We start from the raw sequence: 16,224 nt of genomic DNA, 5'->3' as shown, positions 1-16,224 counted from the left end.
TGAAACATAGTAACAGGATATATTTTACATAAATTCTGAGTTCAATGCTTGGAAAGCATGACTGATTCACAGGGTGCACTGCAGGATACAGGGGAAGCACACTGCTTTTCATTTCCAGGCATCATCAGTTTGTTTTTATTTGTGCTCCCTGACGATACATCTAAATCTTTAAGAGCTTTAGATTTTGAAAAGCTGAAGCATTAAACACTGTATTTAAAGAAGCTTCACACACCTTTAAAGCAGATGTTTCATGGTAGAAATAGAATAAGCTGTGTTTCTGCACAGAACAAAATCTTTGTAAATGAAATAACACAAACCTTCTAATTTCTTGATTGGTTTAGAGGTGCAACAGTATATTATCATTATGCCTTGCTTCATTTGTAGGGTATTGTACTGTCAGGTATACAGAAATCCAAAATAATTTTTTATAATTTCAAAACCACATGTTTTGGGGCTACATGTTGTATTATCAACTGTAATAGAATAGCAAATAACTGATTTGCTAAGAAAGCAATTTGTTCCCTTATAGAGAAGTCAGCCAGTAAAATTTCAATTCACTTTCATATGAATATGAAGTGCCTTAAAAATGAATCATAAAAACCAAGCAGCTTTTCAAAGTCAACATTAGATGTATTCTTAAACCACAACTGCGGATAAGTCTACGACAATATCCTCCAGCAATTTATAATTTCCCTCAACTCATGCATTACATCAGCTCTAAGATATTCCTATAGGAGCTTAAAGCTTAACTAACAACCAGAAAACTATTCACTTTCTCCAAATCACATATTTCTGCTCCAAATCCTAAGTGCCAGATATTCTGAATGACAAATATTTTTAAGTCAAAGCAAACATATTAGAATTAGAGCTATGGTGGGTCCAATTTCCACTGTAGCTTCAGCTCAAAACCATTCCTTTTCAATGTAAGCTACAGAGATTTGAAGACTAAGAATATATGGATGGTAGTTAAACCTTCAGTAGTGTCTCTGATCAACACAATGTACGACAATAAAGCTCAAAAAAATGCAGGTACCAAGGGGTACTAAGAGCTATAACTGTTGAAGATATCTAATAGCCTTCTGCTTGAAATGAGATAGAAGAGACAGAAATGAGGCAGAACACAAATATTCAACTTCTTTATTGCTTTAACAGGCTATTCATTATGTCCTCACCAGTTATACCTTAAGCATAGCTATGACAGCTTCTCCTGAACATGTTTCTTCCTCAAATGTTTAAATACCACTTTTTCTAGATGTTTAACGCAACATCCTGATTTCTACTCACATACCTGCAGGTTACATCTTTTTGTCTGTGCTTATATGTATATATTCATATATATAATGATATCACTCCTTTAGATATGAAAAAATTAATCAAATTCTTCTGAACTGCTTTCCCACATTCATACATCTAGCTTGCTCTTAACACGACATAACAGATACTTGATGCAACAAGCCCATTGGCGATGTATTTAATGGAATTAGACACATTTAGTTGAATAATCAAATACATATTTCACTTAAATCACATCCAAGGAATCAATTTATCTCAAATTCACTTAATTAACTGTGCCTAGCCTTCCACTGCATTTTTGAGAGGGGGCTGCCACAGAAGTCCCATGAAGTACATAGAAGTAGAAGTCCAATGTTCGTTTCCCTGTGTTTTCAGGACTGCTAAATTGAATTGAGTTTTAACAAGCTCCAAAACACACATTAACTGAGACAGCTTTCACGTGTTCTCACCAAAACTAGTGACTGGCCTTATCCTAATCCTTGCAAAAGTTTGTACTCCCCAGGAGAATTTTGCACACCTCTGTTCTCGCACCCAATCCAAACATTCTTCATAAACGTAGAAGTTCTTATAATTTTCTGTTCTAAAGTTAATTCCAGGTACATCATCAAAACAATGAATGTAATTCAGTGAATGACAGCAAAGACCAACTGATAGATTTACATTCGTTAGCTACAGGATCTGATTGTATTTTGCACAGAAGTCTACAGAAGCATCTATAAGGACTCCTTTAACTGTTAGTTGGTTGATTTCTCTTTTGGTAGGGAAGATTCTTCGGTAAAGTTTTGATATTTTTTTTTCCCAGTTTTCCAAATCAGGGTCAATATAAATTTTAAGAACAGAACTAAGATTAAGACGACACCTGGCTATACGGATAGATAAAAAGTACCAGCATGACATTGTACCCGTATACCAGTTGCACTATTTTTAATAGTATTTTTTCATATTTCTTCTTGTTTAAGTTAAAAAAATAGACAACATCTGTCTGTTTCCTAGTTAGAAGTTGTTATAACACTTTCTAAACTTGATAAATAATGCATAGTGAAGCAAGCTTATGGTGGGTGAATATTAATGGCAGGAATTAGAGCACAGAAACTAATCTATAGTCAAAGAACACTGAAGCACAGAGTACTAAGTGACATAAGTAGGCTAATTGGATGCTTCTTACAGGAACTGCTTTTCTGCAAGCTTGAGATTCACCTGACAGATTTACTTGATGACTCTTGGCAGGAGAAAAAGAAAATGCTTCTCTTTTGTGTCAGATCTGAATCTTGAAATCAAAGGGAATAGAAAAAGATCTACATAGTACCTTAACAGCATATTATTTTCCTTCATTTATTTCAAAAATCAAAATCATCATTCTTATGGTTTCACTCCCTTCACAATCCTTTTCCCAGTCTTGACAAAGACAACTCAGGTAAATGCTCTCTTCTTATTGTGACATACAAAAATAGCTACAGAAGCTATACCAACTTTTTTCCTTTACAATGTCTTCAGTTTTTGCACACACTAGGCATTCTAGTTCAAGCAGAATTTAGTTGCCAAGAACAATTCCAGACCCACAAATCTGCTTTTGATTTGTGAATTTATTAACTTTTAAAAAATGTGATAGCCACATCTTTCAGAAAGAGGCACTGTAGAACTGTAGATATATGCTAGTTAGCAGCACTACCCACAGATAATTTACAGCAATCCGGGTGCCTGTCTGGCCTGTGAGTCCTAACCGGGGCAGAGCCCTCGAAGCTCATTCAGCTTGGGTGACAGAAGGTACGCTGAAGCAGCAAGGGCAGACCCAGAGTACTTCCTAACTAATGGTAGGAAATGCATTTGTAACATTTGACATTTAGCAACGTGCCTAAAGTATTGCCCACTCAGCCTGATCAAAGCCCTATACCAAGCTGAGCCAAAAGAAAAACTCTGAGGAAAGACCTTAGTACTGAAGTGTCAACATAAGAAAGCGCCAGGAGTAAGCCCATGTTGTGCTACAGCTTTGTCAAACAAAATCTGGTAATTGCATGCTTGATAAAAACTCATAAATAACATGACTGGCAAATGCATAAAATCCAGTAAATTATAGCATTATATTTAATAGCCTCAAACCACCAACTTCATCTTACTCATAGCTACATCCTCTGTAGCACTCAAGAGTTCTATTGTCAATAGCTATTACAGAGAGAATGGAGAGTATAAGTTACGTTTACATTACTGAAACTTTTGGAGGCTTCCAAATTAGAATGGAAAGTGAGGTTGAGGCACAGAGCCACCTCAGATTAAATTTATGAGCAAAGCAGCCATGCTGGCAAGTGTGTTCATTTGCTGAAAACCTCTAGATAAAGGAACTTGAGATTCAGTTACTTGCACCTAGGTATCTACTGCTCTTCTTGATGCCAAAAAGTATCAAACTTTCTAGGAAATTCACCTCCCTTCTGGAGCCCTTCTGGTCAGGCAGGACACCCTTGGGACCACCCACCACATGCCTGAGATCAAGCTCTTTCACAGGTATAAAATTCTGGCACAACATCAATATCAGAGTTGCCTGAAAAATATTGCCCTAGTTTATTCCAGTTTCTAGTGAGATATACCTAATTACATTTTTACATTTATGTGACTTTGTTGATATCAATAGAGCTCTCAATTTAGGGAATGTAAGCTCATATAAAGGTGAATGTTTCTCAGTAGCACTAAGGGATAACTTCAATGTGCAATGTGGAAGCCAAAATAGAATTAACAGTGTAGATACCTTATCCATAGCGATTCTGTAAAAATGACTGTTAAAACTATTAGAAGTCTTTTGAGAAGACTTTACCACAGGAAAGTTATTCATAAAGTAAATAAAATGGGTGAAACGCTGCAAGTACGCTAAATGCATTATGTACATAATGAATAGCTAGCTCATTGCTCCCTCATGCATCAATACAGATTGCGATACATTAAATATCCTTTCAAAAACACATCTTACTTAAGCAGCACTTAAGCACTGCATTTCAAGGACATCTTTGCATTTCAAAAAACTTAAGATTTATTCTTACCTTATGTAAACACATGAAAATTATCATATATAAAATCAGTTAGAATTTTCCATAGAAACATGAATTGATACCTGAATTCATCGCTTCATACTTTCCTATGCTAATGTTTGCACTGTGAAAACAAACTAGAAATCTAAATACATTTGTATATGTTTTAAATAGCATACAACTGCTTCTAAGTTTGCCAAAGCACACCTATTTATATATTTATATTACATACAAGGATTAATAAAGCTTAGTAGACAAGTAGCTCATTAGCTTACAGACGACTAGTAAGAAAAACAAGTGCGAAATCCTGTTGTAAACTTTCCCAGTCCTTTAATTTTCAGTGAAAATAAATCACATATAATAGAAAATTTAGCCCTTCCATTCCAAAGCAAGAAGAGATTTTCTTTGGTTGAAGTTGTTAGAACTCAAGTAACATGTTGAGTCTCTTGATACATATGCACATACTTGTACTATATGAAAGTTTTTCATCACACAAGAAAACTTTCTTAAAAGGAAAATACTTCAGTATTATTACTTCAGACTAAACTGGTATGATGTTAGCTCATTCAAAACAAGGAAAGGAGTGGAAGTAGATACCTGAAGTAGGAGGAAGTTGGGTCAAACTCCATTTGTATTTTCCTCGCCGCTGCCTACTTATGACACTACATGCAGTAGTCAACTACAGGATTATGTCTTATTTTACTGAATATTTCCACTTTCAAAGGAGAAGGATTCCCTAAAGTGTGCTTTAACTACATGCTATACTATTATACCATGCTCTTCTACATTACTGGTCTCCTTTGGCATTAGGGGATGGTTTCTATATGAGAAAACCCACTGCATTTCAAAGATAGACCCTGTTTCAAGGCAGCCAGGCATGAAAAAAATACTCTATATTTGTGCACTGAAACTTGTGCACATTTAAAATAAATATTCCACACTTGTGCAGATTTACTTGACATGGGTCTGGAAGCCTCCAGGCATCCAGTAGCTAATCACTGCATTTACAAGTACTTTCAGCTCTATCTTTGCTGAAATAATATATAATAATGCAAGTGCATTATTTTCTCCCTGAAGATGAATCAAGTGAAGGGCATATGGTAGTAAACAACAAGACAGAGCTGGAGCAAGAGCAAAATGCTCCAAAAAGTGTTTTTTTTTTTTTTGAATCCCAGAGTAACTTCTATCTTAATTTCTTTACAAAAAAATGACTTTTGGGAAAGGATTGTATAGTAATTTCAGATATATAAAATGGAATTCAGAATATTCAGCATAACAAATGGATTTTTTTTCTGGCGGCCTGGAATAAACATATTTGCAAGGCCAAATACCATTATGAGAGTTCCCTCATTCACTAAGGTGCCTTTATCAATGTCAAGAAGTTAATAGCCTTGTTAGCCATCAACCAACCAGTATGGTAGAAACCGAGATGTGTTAAGACACCACCATCAATATATTTTCTTAAAACTGCCTGCCCTCAAGGCTCTGCACATGAACTACATCAATTACTACTATAATTTCCCCCAGCATCTCCACTTTTCACGCAACAAAACTAGAAACAGGTTCTTTCTTACCAAGCATGGAAAGGGTAGAAAGATTTCTCACTCCCCATGCAAAATGTTTGCATACCCCCATGAAGTCACAGAACTTGTCTTTTCACTTTACAGTAACTGTTTTTGGCCAGAGCAAAGGATAGCGAAAGATGTGGAAGCAGGTATGTAGGAACTCACATTTTAACAGCTTGGAAAAAAAAATGAGTTATTCATAAGCGGGATAACTTCATTTGTGGGTACGAGCCACAAGAAGCCTCTTCCTTTGACTTCTGCTGTTTCCTCCTCCCCCACCCCTTCTGTTCGTTACTCTGGAAAGCCATCTCTGGTCCAAAATGTGCAAGGCACTTGTGTTGTCTGCTTTGTTCCAGAGAGGAGAGTGGAGAAAATTTAGAGAATAAGGCAAAAAAAATGTATAAACTTTTCACAAATTTTGGATATGGATGGCATTGAAGTGTGAAAAGCAAAGGACAGGTTACCGCTCATTGTCAAATTTCCAGGGAGAGTTTTTATTCCACAACAGAACTGTGAGATAAACATTCCCAAAGCTTTCTTACAAGATACAGGAATGGTGGGAACCTCCCCAGTCACAGCTGTGCTAAACACTAGCGTATACTACAATGAGCTATAGGACCCACGGGGTAAAGGCTAAGAAAAATAAAGTGATTTAGGCAATGGACAAACCATGACTGCAGGATAAAGCCTGCTAAGGCCAGCAGGCAATCCTGTTGGTCTCAAATATGTCCAAAACTCTACATAATTAAGAAACAAAGAATACCTGCTTGCATACGCTAAGGGGCAGCCCTATTAATGTCAGATTCTGTATGACGCAGAAATATATACCATGCTCTCGACTGGTATCTCTCTGAAAATAAGTAGCTGAAATGTATTCTGCCCATGATCAAGAGCCCAGGAGGCAGAGTTAGATCTGGCAATAGTAATAGAGGTTTTTGTTTGTTTTTATCTAAAATATGTACAACCCCAAAACATGCTCAAAATTCCTGTGCCAATAACCATTTTCTGAATTGAACTTTGGTGTTACAAAAGAAACAGTTACTAGGTCCTTATCAATATTGTTTCCTATGGAATATTTAAACTGATAAAGTGATTTTTTTTTTGTTTTTAATCAGAGAGCTGTAGTATACCAATGATGAACTATTTTCTGGATTTGGTATAAACTAATATCTAAAGAACACAGGCAGCAAAGCTAACCTACCAATCACAGACTGTCTGGCACATGCTTTATGCCACTGCACACTCTGAACCACAACATGTTTGGATTGGTCCAGAAAAGGTGCTAGGTTTCAGGGGTGAAACTAGGGCTACCAAACTGTTTTGTGGCTTGGATTGTCATGAAACATGTCTGCCACCAAGACAATCCCCACCATGCTTTGAAGAGACACTGCAGGAAAACTGCCAAAAAATCATAACAATTAACTTGCACCCCAGACTGTGTCTTCAGGAAAGAGTCCATGATATCACAGCATTAACTTTTAACACAGTAACACATCCATATTAGGACAAGCCCTAAGAATTTCTGGAGCTCTGTTGCTGTTGAGTGCTAGAGACCACTTGGCTTTAGGTCCAGGCCCTTTAAGGGCCTAAAGGCCCTTATCAGTTTAAGTCCATTTCTTTATAGTCTCATTCAGATCTCTATATTACAATTGTATCTGTTTTTGGCAGAGGTTCATACTTGCTGCTATCATGGTGTCTTCTGCTTCTTCAGTGTGTCACCAACCCGAGGTAAAGGAGGTCACTGTTACCTCATGCCAAATGCCTGTTCAGATCATAACATAAGCAGCTGGACCACTGGCAGCATGCAGTTCCTTTCTATTTCTCATGGCTATCATTTTGCATTTCACCGGACATCGGTTGTGATATTTGAACATGAGTTAGTGACTCCATCTATGCTTCTGCAGCTGAACAGCAGTCTTTTTTGAATCTGTTTCTCTCCTTTCCCCACTCTGAGAGGAGGTTGAATCCAGACTTTCAGGGTGGAGGAGGAGCACTGAGAAGCCATGACATGGGCCAGAACTGAGTGACAGGTACAGGCTCTCACCAAGTGAGCGTGCAAGGTTAGCAGCTGAAAATGAAGGTGCTTCTAATCACTAATAAGAGACAGGGTAGCTGGAGGAAGTACAGGAAAGGCAGCTGCCTTTCCAAACTTTTTGGAGACATGGATCACATGAACATTAATTGTTAAAACATTTCTCATGTCAGAATCCTAACAAGAAAACTAATTTGTAAGCGTCTAGATCTTATTACATAGCCTTTTATACATAACCGGCAATGAAGTCATATACACTTTAGCTGATTACGTACACAAAGAAACCTGCTTCACTAATAAAACCTGTATTTTCCCCTCATACAGCAAGCAGTGTCTGAAACATGGAACATATTTTAATAAATTGAGATACTTCCCAGCATCCACTCACTCAGCTTTTAGAATTTGTGAATAGGGGAACATTTCAAGCGCAGGTTAAAACGATCTTCAGGTCTCTTACAGTTATAAGTAGGTGCGCTATACATCATATTGACAACTTAAATCTCTGAAGTATAAATGTCAAAGACCCTTGCCCTGTCTAAAAGCACCGTGCTGGATAAAACCAGGGAATTTCAATTAAGGATGAATGTGCAATTACTTTAAGGAAGAATAAAACCGAACTCTCCATTAGGAATATATGAGCAGCTGTTTAAAAAAAATGCTGTCCATTCATTCAATTAACTTCCAGCCTTGAAGGCCACAGATCATTTCATTTGTCACCACATCGATTAGGCAGCTCTGCATTTTGAGAGAGCAGCTATGCCATTAGGTTATTAGATCTGGCTAATTTGTTTTCTTAGATTTACATGAATACATCCTGCACATTAGCTAATTAAGAAAGTTGAAGATTCACATCAACCTCTTTTTATACATATAGCAAATTACTATTATTAAAATACTGATGTAAAAAGTATATGCATTTTTGAGGTAACATAAAATGAACAATATTTTAAAACTGAAAATTGTCATTTTAATGTTGCTATGAAATTACAAGATAGAAATACAAACAGAGGAAGCAATGTTGAGCAACAAAAATGCCTTAAGTACTCTCTCAGAATCATAAAAAATAGCGTATGAAGTACAAAAACAATCTCCAGCATTCTTACATGTTTTTGAACATATTTCTTCTCCAAACAGTAAAACAATCTTCACATTTATTGGTTGTTTGAATTGGAAATATAATAATTCAAACAAGATTTTTTTTTTTTTAAAGTAAATGTAGGTTTAGAGTTTTAAAGAGATCCCCTTTTCATAAGAACTGAACTGATAATGCAATACCTAAAGGAATATTATTTACAGAAAAATAAATGAGAAATGCTTTCTTATTTTGTTACAAGGTGTATAAAAATCATGCTCCTACCTTAGTCAAAGATGCTTGCTTCTGACTGACTGGAACAATTTTACTTGCATCCTAGTAAACTCTCGAACAGTAATCCTGTTATGTGTCTACAGCAGTTTCATAGGGGTGGGACTTCTGTGTAATAATGAATTCACCAGGGAATCTTCCTGTTCAGAGAACACTGCTGCAGACAAGGAAACCACTCTACATTTGCTGTCATGAGCTTTTGGATGATTAGGTTAAGACACAGGGAGCAAGTACACACACATACATATAGTGATGCAGAATCAAGTATTTTGTATATAGTAACACTGACAAATATGTTAAAAATGCATTATGCTTTACAGGGGGATGTGTGCATATGTGTATATACACACAAAGTAAATTAGAAAATTGCTCATCTACTCTGTATGGATGTGGTATACCAATACAACTGGCATGATTAGTATTTCTAACCATTTAATCTGAGAAGCAGAAACTAAAAAACATACTTTCAAATGCAAATTCGTACTTTAAAACTTATTTTAATATTTCTTAATCCTAAATGATGAACTGCATGAAAAGCAGATGCACATCCGCCCACTGGCAATCACCAATTTCCCCTGTACAGTGGCAGCACAGATCTAATGAAGAAAATAGTAATAACTATAACCCATTATAGGTTAAGATTTAAGATTAAGATCTATGAGCAAATAACCGTGGAGAGTACGTGTGGTCAATTAGAACAGACGACAAACACGTGAGAGCAGACATATATGACTGCTGAGAGAGAGATGTATCTGGCAAGGTTACAGCAGCGAATGCAACAAAGGTCCCAGTATTCAGCCAGCCACTTTAGTGAAGCTCTAAATAAAAAGGTCATATGAACCCATTATGGACGAAATGAGCATATCTGTCTTATTACGTTAAAATCATCTAACATTTCTCTCATCTCATTTACAATTACAAAAGCTACAAAAGCAAAACAAAGCAAAATTTATGTCTAGATGTAACAACAATGCAAAAACAAGTTAAAAATTGGACTTGGATAGATTTTAATACACCCAAATTAAAATCAATTCCCATCCACAATCTTTGCTAATGTCTAAATCAGGAAAACCTCTAAACAACATAATATAAATACATTAAAGTTGCCTATATAACTCTAGATTCATGGACGTTTGGTGGATGACAAGGTTAAGAGTTTTACCAAATAGTTCTTTCAAAATATGGAGGTGGACCAGAAAATAGCTTTCCCTAAAACCTTCAAGTGCCCATCATAATTTTCTTGTTTGTTGCATCAAAACAGATACTAACAATCATACCTTTCTTCTGTATCAATTCCTCCAGTACAATATTCATTCAAGGTGCAGAAAAACAAATTCAGCTCCCCTGCCTTCAACTCTAACATGCACTTCCAAGCTCTGTGCAAGTGCCCTTACCATCAAGGTCATGAAGAGATCTGAGTGTCTACCACATCGTCTTTTGAAACTGTCCAAACAGAGATTCAAGTGGCTCAGATTCTCGAGTTTTAAGACAAACCAAAAGAATAAACCACATACTAGAAAGTTTGAATGTGAGCATAAGCTCAAGCAGGTAAGGACCTCACCTAGAGGCAGAGTTGAGTTTTGAGGATTTTATTTCAAGAGAAGTGGAAGGAATTTACAGTTACCTGAATCATAGAGCAAAAATTGAAGAAGGAGCAGGGAAGGAAGAGAACATACTGAGCTATGTCAAAAGCCAGAACACAGTAAAAGGAATATTTTGTTCCCATCCTTAGAGCAGATTAGAGGACAAGGAAGGGGTTTAAGTTGCAGGAAGACTTTTTTCCAATACATATTTGTGGATCCACCAGTAATGACAGACTCTGTGGTCTGTCTGTAGCTTGACGGGGAACATTTAAGAACATAGTGAACAAAATGATCACAAACAATCTGGGTGCAATTGGTTTTCCATTCTACACAGAGGTTTCAGTACAAGTTTGAGTACTTAGCATGCAACAACAAAGAATGGATAAAATTATTTTCAATAAAAATGAAGTATAAAATATTTTTTAACTAGTAAAAAAAGTTCAGAAGAATCATCTGTATGAGTATCACCCTGCTGATAAGCTTAAGATAAAATGATAAACTGGTGTCATATTGCTTTTAATATGCTTGCTTCATTTATTCAAAAGCATTTACCTTCACTTTAAAATAGCTAAAAAATGAAGCTTACCTAAGTTAACCTTGTTCTTTTCTCAATTGTATATAGAAACCTGGACTCTGATTCCTGGACTGATTCCCATAGCTCTGGGAAGAAAATCTTCATGTCAGGTGCAGTACTTTTATTCTGCTCTTTGTACAAAGTAATTGAACCCCAGTAGATCCTAGAACTTAATTATTCTGACTTAACAGACTGATTTTAGTTAAGACCTTCTTTTATAGATCTACTATACAGTTGAAATGCTATTTCACCTTCTGGCTTGTGCATTGCTTGTATTAAATTACTGTCCAACTGTTTTTCATCTACTTTACAGATTACTTTGTAGAAAAAGTGACCCCAGACAGCACAGGCATTGTCTTTTAAGGAAAAAAAAGAAATGCAGTCTGCTTGTTACTGTTGGATATCCAAATTTTCAGTTACACTTTTGGTCTTTGTTACTAGTCAGTAAAGGATACAAGTCCCCTCTATAGCTGTTTGTTGATTGTAGCATTTTGTAAGTGGAATGTTTCCTTAGATACAGAAAATTAAATTTCATAAAACACATTTTTCTGCGAACACAGATTTGATTTACAGGTATTATACTGGAGAAATGTAACCACTGTTGAGCAATACCTGCACAGCATCAAACCAATGAATGCTTCAGTGAATGACACAAAGCACTTCAGTTACTGGAAAGTGCATTTCATCTAGAAGCTGTAAAGGGAGACTCCTGCTGTCAGAAGCAAATTCGAGTAGAGTTGTTGTTCAGTAGCATTTAACAACACCAAAGATAACACAGGAGAAGGCTTATCTGCTCTTTTCCCCTTATCAGTCAGGAGAGGAGCTGAATATGCACCTATAGAAAACATGCAAGGTGTTTGACAGTTTACTTTTCCAAGCTGAAGTACAGACAATGTAAGAGACTCACACCCTAGATGAAGCTCCCGTGGACTCTATTTAAATAAAATATTAATGGTGTGTTTTCTGTCACTCCACTTTGACTATGTGTAGACGCCATACAGTCTATCAGTAGGAAGACAGCAGAACTCTCTCCACTTCCCTGGGAAAGAGAGTGCTGGTATTTGTGAGGAGCCCACTTCAGATTTCCTTGTAGCAAGGGCTCTCAGAAAGTAAGTTAGAGGAGTCTGTGCAGTCACCTTGGTGTTTCTAACTAATGAGATTGCAGAACCACACTTGAGTCTTCTTGAAAAAGCTTATTCAAAAACCAAACAAGCATCTTGTTCTACAGCAGAAGTACCTTGAAAAAAAAAAAAGATATTTTCTCTGCAGAAGTTTGGCTACATAGTATGCCTAGCCTAACTACTGAAGTCTGGAGGGGACAGAAAGAATCACAGAATCATTTAGGTTGGAAAAGACCTGAGATCATCCGGTCCAACCTTCAACCTAGCACTGCCAAGTCCACCATTAAACCACATCACTAAGCTCTATATCTATACTTTTTTTTCTTTGAAGACCTCCAGGGATGGCGACCTAACTACTTCCCTAGGCAGCTTGTTATATTAACAGTTACCATAAACATGTTTTCTGTTGAAACAATTTCAGAAAGTCATAACTATAGGAAGGAAAATGAAGGGACTGCAAGACAGGTGTATTCACTACATGTACACTGGAATACATCAAAGATTGATACCAGTATTATACAGGGAAACATTTAATACCACTGTGCATATTTACTCCGTTCAGAGAAATTTTTTCTTTTTTAAATTAAGAAACTATACTCTGCTGACTTGGTCTTACTTAAAGAAAAGAGGCTGCAGAGATTTATATAAGCTGCTGCAGAGAAGGCTAGCATAGACTTCAGCATTTTACAGATGACTTACACAACTGTGTAGGATTATTAGTTACTGCCAGTCTAAGATTCTTAGAAATTTCCTCAAGTTAAAGACATGCTTTGCTTTCTACAGCATTTTCCTGGAGATGCATCACTGCACTAGCATACTGCTGAACACAAACCACTTCCTCCACATTTATTATGCAGTTTTAAGCCAAAATTTTGCATTATCAATACAACCCTTAATGCATGCCTGTTGGTATGATCAGTTCATTTACAGCTCAAAGATGAGATCACTTATGCGTATTTCTAAGGACACCCATTTTTCCTATTGACTAAAAAGTTACTTTAAACTTTTTGCCCTGCATGCATTGGCAGTACTTCCTCTCTACTGATCACGTGTAGTACTTCAAGGGCAGCATCAGTTTTTGCCAGCACCGAGAACATTGCACTGGCATTCTATTTGTATTGCAAGAATAAAAATCAACACCCCTTCTGAAAGCTAGGGACTAAAATGGAAGCCACACAATACACTTTACTGAGACTTCTTTCTACAGAGGAGTTTAGTCTCTAGTGTCATTAGAGGAAATTCAAAATCTTTTGTTTAATTAAAAGGCATAATGTGGTTCAATAGTCATTAAAATGAAGGACAGCTTTTCTTCTTTTAAGTGTGAATTGCCATAGAAATCATCTTTTTCTACCAACCCAAAGAAAAGCACATTAGGTGTCAGACTAGTAGAAAAATAACAGAAAACACTGCTATGTCTTAAACAGCACACTGCAATAATAGATAAAATATGGAAGAGTTAAAAATATCCTTACTTATTAAGAACTCTGAGTGGTTAAGTTGCTTACATTATTTGCACAAAGCTGACATTTAGTTACACTGGATGTATTTTCTTTGATTATAATCACTCAACATTTCAACACGGAACTGCTTTGCTTCTCTTGGCACTAAGGAGGATCACCTTCAAAATGTTCCAAAAGTAGCTTCCAGGAAATCATCCTTACTACCACAATCTACATAGTACATTCTGGTGAATAAGGTAGGAAAGGAAAAACAACAGGGAATGCTAAATCTCATGTTTACTTCTATTTTTTGAAGTTATTTCTTCATTAGGACATAAACCAGAACTCAGCTGAAGATTGCCAGGTACAGAAAAAAACAATTTCATATATAGCAGTATTTTTTTTAAAGACCAATGTTAGACAAAAACTTATTTCAGAACATTTACAAGTCTAGAAATTAAAACTTTTAGTAGTGGAGACTCCAGATCAAAGGATACAGTTTAGATAGGCATCAGAACGTAGGTTTCCTGTTTTCCTTTCATCAAGGCTGATGAGCATAGACTAAGAATTTTTTCAGGCAAGAGGCACTGAATGTAGTAAGAGGGATCTGTCACAGCCACAAATCAAGGTTTGGGAGGTTCGAACTGGAATTTAGAAAAAAGGCTTCCTCCAAGAGGGTGGTGAACACTGGAGCAGGTTACCCAAGGACACTGCATAGTTCCCATCCTTGAAGTTCTCAAGCCTGCTGGATAAAGAATTCTATTCAAGCAGCACATTCAACTAGATAATTAGATTACCTCCAGAGGGATCTTCCTTTTTTTTTTTTTTTTAATAAAAACACTTTTTGTCTGATCTTATTCTTCAGGTGAGAAAAGCTCCTAACTCAAATGAGTTTGAGACATACACTTTACAGACTACAGCTCTATCTGATCAGGGATAGAGTCAGCCAAGACATATCACCCTTTCCACAGAGGAAAAAGAATTTGTTCTCAAGCTGTTTCTTTCCCAGTTTACATTTCCTAGGTGAAAATCGCTAAAAATCTTTGCTGAGTTACACAATATCTAGACGCACATCATGATGCAGAGTGTAGATTGAAGTCCAGGTCATCTAGCAAAAATGAATCTTCAGACAGAAGTATGGGAAAAACAGACGAGATATAATGTGGAGAGAGACAAATTAAACTCAGGAGAGCCCATCTTTTTTTTCTGAAGTCAAGCTCCACTTTTCATACATCTACAGGCAGTATAACTAAAGATGAAGAACTAATTATTGAATAAAATCATGACCCCATAATACTGACAAAGGCCTTGTCACTAATTTGAATAGCTCCAGGTTTTCAGCCATCATGCCACAAACTAAGTACTTACTTTTAAAGAAACAAACCCACCTCATCCTTCCCCTCCTCCAAAAAAGCAACACCACCTGAGACACAGGTAAACTGAATAATTATCTCATGGATTAAATCTAAACCCATGTGACCACTGTGGTTGAAGTAAGAGCAGACTACAATTTTTCTATCATGCTTCAAAGACAATGGAAAGTGTTCCTCACACTTGATAGTGCAGGAGTTACTGCATTTCTTATGAAGAACTAAGTAGATACTTTCACTTTGATATTCATAGACTGATATCAAAATACTGTAACATTTCTGAGTTTCCCGTTTCCCATGACTTCCATCTCAAATCTTTTTAGTGACCTTTCAGAAGGGGATTTTTTTTCCACCTCTCCTGGTTTCTGTGAAAATGAACAAAGCCAAAAGCAGACTTAAGACTGGTATTTAGAAACCATTCTGTTGTTCTTCCATTCCCTTACTCCCCCTCCCCCCTTTTCCCCATGCTTATTTGGGAATTAGCTTCATCTTTTCACATTTAGATGAACTGTTTCGCCTTGCTTAGAAGTCAAGATTTAACAAATATTTGGAGAGCTTCATATAGAAATGGTAAATTACAGTGGCCTGGATTACTTGCTTTTAGTTGCCTTACTTGTCTTCAGTTGCTTTAGTTGTGTAACTGGTAAAGTAGTATTTTTCCAGTGTGCTACAGCAATCTTCCAAGTAGCAGTAAGATATCTACAGAAAATATAAAAATTCATACCATGTGCCGACAGGAAATCAGAGAATAACTAAACTTGAGCGTTTAACATGATGTAGTGACTAAAGGGTAAAGTCAATGGGGCTGAAAGAAACCTGATCTATTTACCTAAAACAAGAAATGGCCTGGGATAGCTTCTTCATAGTTGA

At 36.5% G+C, this 16,224-nt stretch overlaps 1 long non-coding RNA gene across 4 annotated transcripts in view; it reads left to right on the top strand.

The window, feature by feature from the left end:
• Nucleotides 1–16,224, top strand: part of LOC121070251 — a 71,319-nt gene that overhangs the window by 24,197 nt on the left and 30,898 nt on the right. For all 4 annotated transcript variants that reach the window (XR_005819970.1, XR_005819969.1, XR_005819971.1 and 1 more), the window contains exon 2: nucleotides 11,473–11,534. This is a non-coding gene — a long non-coding RNA (uncharacterized LOC121070251). The remainder of the gene's footprint in view (nucleotides 1–11,472; nucleotides 11,535–16,224) is intronic.

Source organism: Cygnus olor, chromosome 4 (genome assembly GCF_009769625.2).
Source record: "Cygnus olor isolate bCygOlo1 chromosome 4, bCygOlo1.pri.v2, whole genome shotgun sequence".
NCBI classification, from domain to species: domain Eukaryota; kingdom Metazoa; phylum Chordata; class Aves; order Anseriformes; family Anatidae; genus Cygnus; species Cygnus olor.
Note: the sequence above shows the minus strand (reverse complement) of the source record. Positions and strands in the feature narration are given on the sequence as shown.